The sequence below is a fragment of the Cupressus sempervirens genome, chromosome 2 (assembly GCF_028749045.1).
Source record: "Cupressus sempervirens isolate cs-2001-9-10 chromosome 2, ASM2874904v1, whole genome shotgun sequence".
NCBI classification, from domain to species: Eukaryota; Viridiplantae; Streptophyta; class Pinopsida; order Cupressales; family Cupressaceae; genus Cupressus; species Cupressus sempervirens.
The window spans coordinates 119,736,089-119,750,111 of NC_143119.1; positions in this window are offsets into that span (position 1 = coordinate 119,736,089).

Genomic DNA, 14,023 nt, shown 5'->3' on the forward strand with positions numbered 1-14,023 from the left:
TCGTCTTCCACACTTCCTTTATACTCTCACACCTTAGGCAAGGACTCAAGTTGCTCACACAAAACTTGTTTATCTTTACTACTCTAAGTTTTGCTACCTTTGTTGGCATTCTCTTGTTTTGCATATAATTTTTTTTATGTTGAGTGAATGGTGTTATTATTATTTATTGAATCTTATACATGTTATTAATATTGTGAAAAGTAAATATTATTTTGATTCACTACCCCTCTACAATATAACCACGTGCTTGTCACTTTGGATCTTCAAGTGTTGTGCTATTTGGTCTAATTGAATTGAAGTCATCTTATTCAAAATTTCATTTATGCCTAGTTACATTTTGGAAGTATTTAGAGTTTCTATCACCTTCATTTTATAGGTTTCTCAAGGTATTTGTCTCCATAAGAGTTATTCTTTGGTAATAAATTCTTCATTAAAAAACATCAAATGTTTCTCTCTAGAATAACTAGTTGGGTTCATGTCAACTTCTTCACCTAACAATTGTAGGTCTTCTTCAACCAACCTTTTGGTTTAGAAATACAAACTATATTTTTTAATCCATGATATGAGCCAAACTTGGATCTATGGCTTTCACAAGTTGAGATTCCACATCTCCTAATATGTAGGAAGCACCCAACCATGCTTCAAATGCGAGGTATCCATATTCTAAAATAATATAATAATTATGTTTTTTAATCCACTATACGAGGATAATTTATGGTGTACACAATATGAGACTCCCCACACTACCAATATTCAGGAGACACCTAACTATACTTCAAATGTGAGGTGTATGTACCCTGTAATAATGTAATAATTATATTTTGTAATCTCTAATACAAGACAAATTTGGACTCGTGATTTTCACTATATGAGACTCCCCATAATTCCAATATGTAGGAGGAACTTTACTACACTTCAAATACAAAGTATTCATACCCTAATTTAATATAAGAATTATGTTTTGTAATCTTCAATATGAAACTGGATTGAATTTATGGCTTGCATAACATGAAACTCCTTATACTCTTAACATGTAAGAAAGTTCAAGTTCTCTAGCAATAGACCTATCCGTAAATGTTTTATCACTTTAAATTTTAGACATTAAGATGACTATATAGGCCAAAAAGAACAACAAAACACCTATAATTGAAAGATGGGAAGTATAATTATGTTGAACCCATCTTTGAATTTTAGAGGTACAACTCCCTCATGTAAAATATACAATTAATGAATGGCGGTACACTTTTACCAAAAAGTATAAGAAAGGAAGCTAGCACATATATACATTTGCGAAAATGAATCAAGCCTAAACAAGTTGGTGAGTAAAAATGAGAAAAAGTTGGTGAGTAAAAATGAGACAAAGTTTATTTACATAAAAACTTTCCACGACACAAATATTGAAAGCCTCAAAACTCCCACTTATTATTATTCAAAGATAACATAATGGATAGCTTTCATAATCATCTCAAAATTCAAGTATTTCGCACAAAACAATAAATAGAGGCCCTAAGAATGACAACACAAAATTCTGACATGGTATTCATGTGAGAATCCAAAAAGATCAAAGTCTTTACATTGAAGACAAACTAAAATTATGCATTTTTCTTGTATTCTCTCTCCCCCCTTATTGTATTTACAAGAAACATGCTTACATAACACTAACTATCATCCCCTACAATGATGATTATAAAATAGAATGAAAACAGTTATATTTCTATTATCAAGAAAGGTGGCACTTTAGATCCCATTTTCTACATTTTCTTCATCTTTTGCTTTCTTTTCCTTGTCCAAGTTTGCATGCAACAGGTTAAGGAGGTCTACCATAAAGTCTAGAGCCCTTTCCTCTTCCACTTCAACCAATGTAAATTTGAATTCAGCATGATCTCTTTCTCCTTGCAACTTGAAAATATCACACTCATAATGGGCATGGATGGTTCTCAAATCCCCGACTATAGTGAGCATGCTAGTGATAATGTTAAATTGTTCCATTTGTACTTCTATAAGACTAGGTTGGAGCATAGGCTTGGGCTCTTTGTTATTGTATCCTTATAGAATAGAAATTCCCATCTTGATAGAAGAGAATTTTAGCTGATATAACTTGCAAGATGATCATCAGAAAATAAGGTAGGCAAACAATGAGTCTATACTTTATTCTTAACCACTTCATTTAGCTATTAAAGTTGGTAGTTCATGAGAAATTTAAATCTTTTACTTCACTACCTTATGACAAGGTATGTTTTACACCAAGCTCAAAACTTTTTCCATTACAAGATTGTGTTAGAATTGCCTCGTTCAGTGCAAAGTAACATCATGACGATCATGCTTTGAGAAACCCACCATCAAACAATTTCTCACTTCACGAAGTTTTAAAGCTTTGGTTGAAAGTTTCTAACTTCAAGAAAAGGTTGATTAAGTGACTATATCACAGGGTCATGAGAATAGGAGGAACCTGACTATGCTTCAAATACAAAGTATCCATACCCTAAACTGATATAATAATTGTGATTTGTAATCTTTAATATGAAACAAGTTTGAATGTATGGCTCTCACAACATGAAGCTCCTTATACTCTCAATATGTAAGAAAGTTCAAGTTCTCTACCAATAGACCTATCGGTAAATATTTTCTCACTTTAAATTTTAGGTATTAAGATGACTTTATAGGTCCATGAGAATAAAAAAACACCTACAATAGACATATGGGAAGTACAATTATACTAAACCTATCTTTGAATTCTAGAAATACAACTCCCTCATGTAAAATATGCAATGAATGAATATCGATACACTTTTAGCGAGAAAGTGGAAGTAAGGAAGCTAACATGCACACACACAACCATAGAAATGAATCAAGCCTCAACAAGGTGTTTAGTGCAAATGAAATAAATTTATTTATATAAAAACTTTCCAAAACATGAACAAGTAAGATAACCTCAAAACAATAAAAAATTGTGCAACTTTGATAATCAACTAAAAATGGAAGTAATTCACACAAAACATAGAAATAGAGGCTCAAAGAATAACAACACAAAATTTTGATATGGTATTCATGAAAAACCCAAAAAGATAAAAGTCTTTACATTATAGAAAAAACCAAAATTATGCCTTCTTGTATTCTCCCCCTCCTCCTCTTGTATTTATAGAAACATGCTTATATAAAACTAAGTATCATCCCCTACAAAAATAGTTACAAAAAAGAATGGAAGTGATTATGTTTCCATTATTAAGAGAGGTGATGATTTAGATTTCATTGTAGAAGTTGTCAATCCAAATTTATGAAGCCAAGATCACCTGTATGTAAAGATAACCTGTCACCAAAAGAATTTAATAACAAAGCAAGGGTTTGGGCTCTGAAAATATGAAAGATTATATTATCCAATCAAACAAATGAATAAAGTATACAATGATCAATCCTAATATAAGAGATTAGGTAACCTAAAATAAGAAACCCTAAAATACAATCATTTAATAATTAATCTAATTATTAAATGTCACTAATGTATAAAGTGCTATCTTAAGTGAGAACTAAAGGTAACTTGATGTTCAATTCAAGATTACTTTGTTCTAACTCCCCCTAAAGATGAGTGACAATGCAACTACAAACAATGCATGAAAAGAAAAGGAAACTACAATGCAAAAAGAAAATTTGGGTCCCAACAACATGGTTTGATGAGGTACTCACTCATAACCAAATCTCTATAAATTAGAGAAATAGAGAAAAACAAATGGTTAAAACTCTACTCCAAGAAGAGATGGAAAGAATGTGGAAAACTAGCAAAGGATTGCAAAAGCCTCCAAACTAGAGAATGTCCCAGAAAATAGGAATAAAAAGATGATCAACACTGTCAAAAGATAACTACTAATAGAAGGGTATATTAAGAGAATATTAAGACAACATAACTACATAAGGGTATATGATAAAAATAAAAGAGGGAATAAATATAGAAGGGAAAATGGTAAAAACAAAAGATAAGGTGATAGAATTTTTTTAAGAGAATCTTTTATTCAAAGGAAAGTAGCCACTAATATGAAAATGAAGATGTTGATGATTCAATGGAACACCATTTGTAGCTATGAAAGTGGATGATAGTAAGATGTTCAATACTTCACATACTAATGGAAATAATGAAAGAGCTTTGATTTTGGGTTAGGTTCATGCAAAATCCTAGGTAAATTACAATGTATGCTCAAATCACATGACCGATGACAAAAGGAAGTATCTATATCTTGAAAAGTGGAATGGTGGATCTATTGAGTTTTGTGGTAAAGAGGATATACCAATTTGTAGTATAGGAACTATAGACATCGATGGTAAAACTCCTTTGACATTATATACTAAAATAACATATTCATAATGAATAATAATCATTAGTTAGCTGAAGTGATATAGGAGCATTTGGGTCACCCAAAAAGAATTCATGATTCTTAATAAAAAACATTGATATATTACATCATTTTTTTGTTCCATATAAATCACAAAATATTTATAGAAAGCATGTAACATAATTGTTATAGAAAACCACTTACAACAATTTTCTCACACTACTTTATTTTTTCTTATTTTGCATATGTTGAAATTTCTAAAATTTGTAAAATTTAATGGCAATATAAACTTAGAAAGTGCATTTATTATTTTTCTTTTCAAAGGCTTTAATTATTAGGATTTTTAATAAATCATTTGTGCTAAATTAAGGTCCAAGATAAAGTAGTCGCACTTCTAAAACCAAGTTAAAATGCCTGGTATTCAAACCTTCCTTGAAGAAGAGTAGTTCCTAACTATTCCTAACCACTCAATGTGGAAGCAATTGATGAAGTGGACAATTCTTGACAAGCAATGGATACACACAAAAAGCCTACTTTCACATTGGAAATGACAACCAAAATCAAAACCAACAACTCTGACCTAGAAGAGATTGACATACCTTTTTGACAAGAAACCCAAGCACAAGAGTGATTACATTCATCTGCAACTTTTCTCATCTTCTTTATATGATAATAGAAATATTGGGGAGTTCATCTCCAAGGTTAAAAAAAATTGTAATATAAGTACTCAATATCTGGATTTGGAACACTAAATGATCATCCCTCATCAATGCTTGAAATCTCAACCCACACTTTGTAAGATGCATTATGTATTGACAAATACCTGATCACTGCAGAGACATAGATCACAAGGTCACAACAAGAGATGAGGGTGTGAAATGGATGATTTTGGAGTACTTCATACACACACTCAACATTCAGTATGAACATATCATCATTCGAGATCGAATGGCTATGTGGGAGCCCTTCCTTTTCATTATCCCTTTCTTCCTTCTTGACCACTTAAAAAAATCACTGCAAAGATGCAAATCACAAGGGCACAACAACAACAAAGATGTTGATCACAAGGGAATCATAGGAGACAAAATACATATTCACTCCCAAATTCTAAATGACTAGAAAACAAATTGAAAAAAAATAATCGCATTTACATGTTGATGATGTTTTGGATGAATTGAAGAGGCATTGTCGATCTGGTTTTCGTGCGAAAGTGATTTCTTGTGGTTTTATTTATACAAATTGAAATGAGGGCCTTTTTCTTTTTCTTTGTAACTTTATTCTTTGTAACTTGGGTGGTAATGATTGTACTACTGATGTGGCTATTGTATGTGATAGAAACTAGTGTGCAAAGAATAACTAAGCATTCACAAACTAAGATCAAAGCAAACAAATATGATAAACCAAAAGGAAACCTAATAATACAAATGCAAACCTATGAATCTTTGTGTAGCCTCCTTGATGCTTTGATATGGTCTAGTGATCGTGGATGTATGCTTAACAATGGATGAAAGTGGTGATGAATGTATGGAAAATTCAAGTATAATAATAGTGCTTTGATAATAATTAGCTCTCAAAGTAGTATAATAATCAAAAGGTGAATGATTTGTGAAGGATTAAGGGTTCAACTTATAGGTAATTGGGTGAGGAGGAGATAAGAATTCTTGACGGATAGTTAACTAAGTGAGATGTGAGATAGGCTTCAATTTTTTGTGATAGGTGTAGGAGATGGACTTTTGCATTTAGACGTAGAAGATAGAGACATGGTAAGAGAGTGGACTTAGGCTTGAGTCAAGATGAATAAATTGTGCCTTGATTTGTGCAAGTGATCTAGAGAGGGATTTTAGACTTGGATAAGGAGGTGATGTGTCTCAATTAGGGTGGGTGAGGTGGCTCAGTTGACTGGATGATGTGGCTGGTGGGTGAATTGTTAAACAAAAGGTTAATAAAGGATTTTGAATAAATTAAGTATTAATTAAAATGAGTATTATTGGTGCATGAGTTGAGTTTGGTTAACTACTAGTTTAGGGGTGAGTTTGTGTTTGGAGGGATTTAATTAATTGAATTAATTATATGGAAAGGAGTTTTAGGATTAAATTAAATGGGTTATTCATTTATTCATTTTAATAGAGAAGGATGGAAATGATTAATAAGTTAAACTATTGATTATTTGTTAATTTATTAATCAGACTATAATTAATTAATTAGGGGATAACATTAAAATAATTAAATATTAAAAATTTATTTTAAAATGTCTTAGAAGATGACTAAATGTGATTACATATTTGTGTGATCATATTTAGGTGTCTACAACTACATCTTGACATGGTATACTCGCTTGGCAAGTGGACTGGCATACAGAGCTGGCAAGATTCGCATGGCAAATGGGCTAACATAGTGTGCATGCTTTGTCAACATTTTTTTTGATGAATAGTCCTTTTCTATTAATAAAAAATATGTTAAATTGCAATTCACAAAAAAGGGTCAGGGGATACAAGATCACCCATGAAAGTTCAAATGGCCTCAGCTGGAATCAACAACTCTTCATCAAAAAAAAACTTATAAGAAACAACCTCAAGGTTTAAAAGTAGTGCCAGTTAAGGGTGGTGGTTCATCTCAATCATGGAATCCCTAGTCATCCTTGGGATTGATAAGCATGTTGGGAATAGTCCAGCCATTAGTAGCATTGTTGAGGGCCTAAGCTTCGTCCTTGTTATCAACCTATGGGGGCGAGATGGCTAGATTTAGGCAAATGGGCCATTTACCAGATACAATATGTTGAGCACCAACTAGGGGAGCCACCGAGCCAAGAGACCACCCTGTGCCACCTTGGGGCAGAGAAATTGAGTGGCAACCCCAACCGCCACCACCACCACTAGGAGAGTGATGACAGGAAACCCATGAGCAAGGTGTGTGTGAGTGGTGGCCCCTGGGTGGAGTAGCATCAGCAGAGATATTAGGTGGAACTTTGGAAACTATACAGAGAGCATTACCCTAGTAGTTAAGTAGCTCTTGGAGGTGGGCCACTTTTAGAGCCACCTTGTTGGCTTGTACTTGAATATGCATCATTACATTATTACAAATGCATGCTTTAGTGTACATAATGACATTTATGTCAAGGAAACTATGAGTGAAAATAACAACATTCCTATCTTTCCATAAAGTAAACAAAATGTCCATACTAAAGGTATGCCAGATTTGGGTAAACTTCTTATGAAACCTGGGGGAATCACCCAAAATAACCATATGCCAAGAAAAGGGTTCTAGCTGAAAGGGCTAAAAAAAAACATAAATCCAGTGCCAATACTGTTGGGCACATCTACAGAACCAAAAGAGATGCAAAAATGTCTCCGGTTGCCCATAGAAAGAGCACCAAGGATCTGAAACCCCAATATGTTTGATTCGAGGCCTAAGGGGAAGGTCTTGAAAAACCAGACAACAAGAAAAGTGAGCAATCTTGGGCTCCTTAATGAAATTCCAAATAGTATCAAAATGCTTTCTCCACTAACAGAGAGAAGACTACAAATGCCAACACTGGTTGAGAGTATCCACCATTAACAAATCGGGAGAAAGCCATTGATATCCCAAGCTGGGCTTATAGCTGGCAAAGGGAGTAGCAGATACTATTTCTATTCAATCCACCAAGGACAAACAAAGTTAATACTCACCTTGTGAAGTAAATGATCTGGAATTGCAGCAACCAACAAATCAAAAGTATGATTATTTGAATGGGCAAGACGAACTGAACTTGCATATATTCCCATGATCTAAGGCTCGTAGTGACCCTGGAGAAGAGGTCCTTAGGGATCTTGATGCCACTTTTTAAAAAATGCAGAGCACATGCACCTTGACTCTTGGCCAAAGGGATACCCTGGGTGGCAAACATAGAAGACCACCGAATGTTCTATTGCTTTAAAGAGAGTCCATCCCAGAACTCATCACCAGACCAGCGAAACCAAGGCTTGACAGCTTCCCAAGCTTTCTAGATGCTCTTGATAACAAAAGAGCCCTATATATGTATAGGTTCCCACATGATGAGAAGGGTTTGAGAGCCAATCCCCTTCCATGTAGGTCTATTGGTAGGAAAGCCAGAAGAAATGCAATGTTGAACCAAAACTTTTCAGGCTTCATCTCTAGTAATGGCATGAATGATCCATTTGGCACAAAGAGCAAGCCCTTGCTTTTGAATGGAAAGAAGGTCGAGGCCTCTAGACTCTTTAGGGAGGCAACAATAGTCCTAAGCCACTCTATGGAAGCCATGATGGTCAAAGCTAGTAGACCAAAGAAAGTCATGAAGTAATCTCTCTAATTTCAAATAAGAGGCTTTGGAGGGGGCCCAACAAGAGGAATAATAAACATGCATAGCTGCTAGAACCTTTGAGCAAATTTAGAATTTCCTCACAAGAGAAAGGGTTTAGTAAGATAATAGTCAAGCTTCTTTTCAATCTTGATAAGCATAGTGTTCCACAAATCAACTAGCAAGGCTTGAAAGGCAAAAGGAATGCCTCGAAATTGAAAGATCTCCCTGTGAGTGACCCATTTCCATTGGAACTGGTCAAGCCATGGCAATGCTAGAAGAAAAGATTACTAATAACAGAGCATTTTGTGCCATTGAATAGCTGAGCTAGAAGCTTGACAAAAGGTATCTAGACATTGCAAGGCATTAGTGATGTTTTCCTCATCCTCCAAAAGAGTGAGAAAGGAATCATTACCAAAGTTACTAATTAAGAGGAGGAATTTGGTAAACAAATGCCATGCACCAAACCAGAAGAAACAGAGTGGGCTAGTAAGTATCCAAATCCTTCAGTAGCAAGAACATATAAGGATAGAGCTAGAGGGAACCCTGTTGGATGGAACGAAAGAGCATAAAGGCTTCAAATTGAGAGCTATTGATAATAATACAAGCTTTAACATATTCAAAAAGCATTTCCCCAAACTGAAGAAAATTGGGGCCTAAACCAAGATCTTGAAGCATAGCCAAAATGAAAGGCCATTCAATCCGGTCCTAAACTTTAACAAAGTCAATTAAAAAAATTAAATTAGTTGATTGGACTTGTGAGCCCACTCCATGCCCTCCCAGACAACAATGATGTTGTTAAGAATATACCTAGACTTAATAAAGCCAGTTTGCTTTGACTGCACAATTAAGGGTAGGAGATGGCGAATATTGAGAGAAATTGCCTTAGCAATAATCTTATAAGACACATTAAGCAAGGTAATGGGCCACCAATTATAGATATCTTTGATATATCCAACTTTATGTATGAATTTGATGTTTCTATATTAATAATAGCTCCTAGGCTCTTGGAATGATAGGCTTCAAGATAAACTTTATGCAGGTCTGGACCAATAGCCTCCTAAAGATGTTTGTAAAATTCACAAGGGAACTCATCACACCTAGGGGATTTGTCATCAACCATAGAAAAAATTCCTCCTTGAGGTCTCAGATGGTGAGAAGCTACTCACAAAAGGCTCGTTGCTCGACCGCTAGTCAGTTTGGAGTGACAATAATACACTTTCTGAGGGCTTCCTGCCGAGCAACTGAATTTCCCTACGAAGCAAACACATTTTCACAGTGGTGCACAAAAGCTTGTAGGATGTCAGGGAGACTGGAAAAAATAGAATTGCCTTGTTTAATATTTTTAATTCCAAAATTGGTATGGCAGGCTCTAAGAGCCTGAAAAAAATTCTTTAGAAGCCTTATCACCAACCTCCAACCAATGGAGGCAAGCTTTGATTTGGGCCCTGCGAGCAACATAATTATCTGTAACCTACTTGTCATGATGAAGCTTGGCAAGGTGAATTTGCAAATCAACATTAAAATGGTTGAGGGTGAGTGCTTCAGAAGCTTTTTTGAGAGCCATGGTAGTGGATTCATAAGAATGACATCTGAAAACTGCCAATTGTTGCCGATAGATGCACAAAAATCTGGCAGTTCTAGTGATGGCATCATTCCACCATTGAATCTAACTAGTCTGGGAATCCAGACATGGCTCCAAGTTATAGACATGTAGGATGTGGGCAATAGTGGAAGCATGCATTAGCACTGAAATATTGAGAAAAAACTAAGTCTTGACAACACGTTGGACAACTGTATGCCAAGAGATGGAAAAATAAATGGGATAGTGGTCTGATAATGTCACATCTGGGAACAGAATGGTAAGTAGTTCTCGATCCTCATAAAAAGGAGAAAAAAGATTGTGTAGTAATCATAGCACAATCAAAACATTTTAGAATGTGATCAGAGCCAGCTCAAAAGTTGGACCAAGTGTGCCAAACTCCACTATGCTAGTAGCAGTTAGAATTTGGATCACAAAGGCCCAATTTATTATGCATGTAGTAGCAGGCTTCCTTGTCCCCAACTATCCAATGAAAAGGCAAAATTCCATCTTTGTCAAAGGCCACCTCAACCATATTGAAGTCACCACACATAACCTAGATAGCTGGAGGCAAGTTGTCAGCCATCCAACCCCATAATTGAGATCTTTCCACAACATCATTGGAAGCATAAACATTAACTACTCCAAAGGAATGATTGTTGATAGAAAGCACAAGCCAAATTATTTTGTGTGTGGGGTCAAAACCATGCAAAATAATAGCAGAATGAAGACGAGATGATAACAAAGTAACTACACCACCTTTACCAATTTTGTGCTGAGAAGAAAACATAATGCCATCCGACTAAATGACACGACATGCAAAAGAAATCATGAAACCATAACTTTTAACCTCTTGCATGCAAAGAAAATCTAAATTACCAAATCTCTGATGGGTATCCCTAGCAATACTTTCTGGAGAGGTCTGTAAGACCTCTTACATTCCATGATTAAAAAATCATGAAAACTCTTCCATATCTTCCTCGTCCTCAAGAGAGGAATAGCTATTTTGTAGGAAGGTGGAAGCTTGGTTGAATCCAGTAGGAAAATCCTCTGGGTGGATGGCCCATCTTTTCTCTGGTGTCTTAGCACATTTGAGAGGACTGTGAGAATGCTGCACATTCTAGGTCATAATGGAAGAGGTCGCAAGAGGCGTGTGAATCACCACAGAAGTGCTAGCCCTTGTAGCCATCTTGATCCCCTGTGAACTTCTAGGGTTTAAAACTTGGGAAAGGTTAGGGTTTGAATCTAGAAAAATGGCTTTGATCCTACAACGACTGGAGTTTGCGCTCCTATGGCAATAGGAGGAACCAAAATAATGACCCCATATGTCTATTTTGGAGTTGAGGGAGCTTTATCCTTGCGCCCAACAACAATCCATTCATCTTTTTGTTTCCCTTCTACACATTTAGCCAGGGCCTCATTAAGCAGGGCTTTAACCCATGGCACAGCCAAAGGGCAATCCATGATCTTGTGTTTCATTGATTGACACCTATAACAGGTGTTGGGCAGGTTCAAATAGAGGACCTTCTAAGAGAACATTTGAGAACCAATTTGGATTTCCATAGAATCCTTGAGATCCTTGGAAAGATCAACCTCAATGCATACACATTTCTAAGGATGAGCATTGAAATTTTTTTCATGTTCCTTAGTGATAACTTTGCCAAGAGTATTGGCAATAGAATCGATAAAAGGCCAACATGACAAGGGTAAACTTGGGAACTCAACCCACATAGGAAGCCTAAGCTTGTTGTTGTTAGAGACTGTAAAGTCTCTTGACCATCGTTGGAAAAAAAATAGGTAAGAGTGCACAGACCAAAGGCCATTGTTAAACACAACGTCTGCTTGAGACGAGGTAGCAAAATGAAACCCTTTGGCAAGGTTTTGCATTGGACTCTATTAGGAGTCCAACTCTTGTTAACCCATTCTTGGAACATAGCTTTAGGAGGAGTCCTACCCACAAAATACCCTATCAAGGTGTGTTGTTCTAACCAATCACAAGTAGCATCAAATTCTTGCAAAGGAAGGATAATATCAGGATTACCTCGTGAAAAACCTTTGGGACAAATTTGAGAGGATGTTTGTTCAGAGATGGTGCCATGGCTAACTAAAGTAGCAACATGAACACCAGTATCAACAACTAGGTCACCACTGGTTGGGGCCGTTATAAACTAGCCTAAATAATCTTGTAGTAAATGCGGTTTGATAGGTGGAAAACACAGAAGGAAAGCTCAGACAAAGAGCCATACACAAGGAAACTCAAAGATCGCATGAAACCCTAGTAGAGCCAAAACCAAAACTTCTTTTGAGACATCAAAATTGCTTTGTCAACATTGACATAAGTACTGCACATGTTGCTGATAGAAAAGTACTTCTTAAACCCAAATAACACTTGCATGCATACAAAATAACCTATCACAAGGAATAATGGAGCAAAAGGCAAGGAGATGGCTCTGAAAATAGGAAAGATCTATATTTCCAATAGTAGAATTGTATTACAAAATTCAAAGAGTCAATCTTTATAAAAGGAGATCATAAAATCCCAAAGGAAAATATTTAATAATTAATATAATTATTAAATGTGACAATGTATAAAGTGAAACCTTAAGAAGGCCTAAGAGGTAACTTAATTAAACAATTAAGTTAAAACCTTTACCCTAACACCTCCCTTAAGATGAGTGACAATACAACTACAAATAATGCATGAAAAGCGAAGGAAACTACAATGTAGAAAGCAAACTTGGGTCCCCACAACAAGGCTTGATGAGGTACCCAATCATGACCAAATCTCTATAAAGTTCAGAAATAGAGAAAACCATATGGGAAAAATCTACTTCAAAAAGAGATGGGAAGAATGTTGAAAGAACTAGTGAAGGATTGTAGAAGCCTCTAAACTAGAGAATTTCCTAGAAAATAGGAACAAAAGAATGATCATGAAGAACATCACTGAAGCATGAAGAAGCTACAAAATATCTAAAAAGATAATTTTTAATTTGAAGAACCTCCATTGAAATATAACCTAATTATATAGAGAGGACTATAATCTACATGAGTTCCCTCAAATGACTCTACTCAAATCAGGGGGCAAACAAAGGCAAACAACTAAACTCGAAGATACAAATACATAAAACACCAAAACATAAAGAGTTGATGTATCGAACATGGAAGGTTGCACCCAAAATAGGAACGAAAAGAAAATTGTTCATATGGTAAATGATCTATCTCACTGAAATGCACATGTACCCAACCACTATATCTGTCTAATACATTGGAACAAATAGTGTATAGATAGATCTTTCCATCAAACCAAGAGAGCATAAGAACCAACAAAAGAAACCCCCCAAATACAAGAAAGGGTGAGGTGATAGGAAATTGAAAAAGTGGGCCAACAAGAACTACGTGTCAAAGAACCTAGAACAACAAGATGCACATAAAATACATAATAGTGTCATGAGGTGATCATGCCCTTAACATAGATCATGAGGCTATATCATGGAAGGAACACTCACTCGACAAAGGTAGATGATAAACAATGCAAACAGTAACCTCCCCATGATAATTTATCAATAATGCATGTATAATAAGGCATAAGATATGGTAGATCCCAAGAATACAATAATTTGTATGGGTGCCCTTAAATGACACTACTTTATTCAGAAGGTAAGACAAGGCAAACAACTAAAGTAAAAAATACAAATAGAAATATGACACATTTATCTCAGTGTATCTGCATAAATGCTTAAAAAAGATGTCAACATAGATTAGAAGAGAGATAAGGTTAGTACAACATAAAGTACAACCCAACATGAGTCATCCTATACAACAAAA